Source organism: Myotis lucifugus, unplaced genomic scaffold, assembly GCF_000147115.1.
Source record: "Myotis lucifugus unplaced genomic scaffold, Myoluc2.0 scaffold_183, whole genome shotgun sequence".
Taxonomy (NCBI): Eukaryota; Metazoa; Chordata; class Mammalia; order Chiroptera; family Vespertilionidae; genus Myotis; species Myotis lucifugus.
The window spans coordinates 1,622,464-1,623,054 of record NW_005871231.1 but is presented as its reverse complement, the minus strand read 5'-3'; positions in this window follow the sequence as shown (position 1 = coordinate 1,623,054).

The window sequence follows — 591 nt, the reverse complement described above, 5'->3', positions numbered from 1 at the left end:
TGGGAGAAGTGGCCGCAGGCCCGGTGTGGGCTGGATGGGACGGGGGTGCCGGGTGCAGCCCAGCCCTCGAGGGGGTCACCCTGGCCGAGGCGCCCCAGCCACGCAGTGCCCCTGCCCTGCCCCTTCGATTTTCCCTTCTATTTCCAGGAGTCGCCGAAGAGGAGGCTGGCGGTCACCCGCCTCTGCCCTCCACGCTGGGCGCGCTCTCCCTGCTGCGGGAACCCCAGCAACCCCAGTGTGCGCGCGGGGAGCAGGTGGAGGGGAGTCGGTTCAAGGACGTGGGAGCCGGATCACTGAATCTTCCCAAACCTTAGCAGCGCCGCGCCCTGCTGGACGCCACCCGGGGCAGGGAGAGCCCCGGCCCGGCCTTGGCGCCCCACCCCTCCGTAGGCTGCAGGTCCTACTGTCAGACAGGCTGATCATGCCCCCTCCTGCGAAGCTACAGAGGGGCGAAGGCGCTTCCCTAAAGGACAAGGCGGCGGCCGGTGCCAGGGCCCAGCAAACCTCCCGCTTCAGCGCGCGGAAACCTTGGGTGGGGAGTGGGCTCGTTTCAGCGGGGCCAGGGTGGGGCCCGGGAGCCCCGTTTCCACC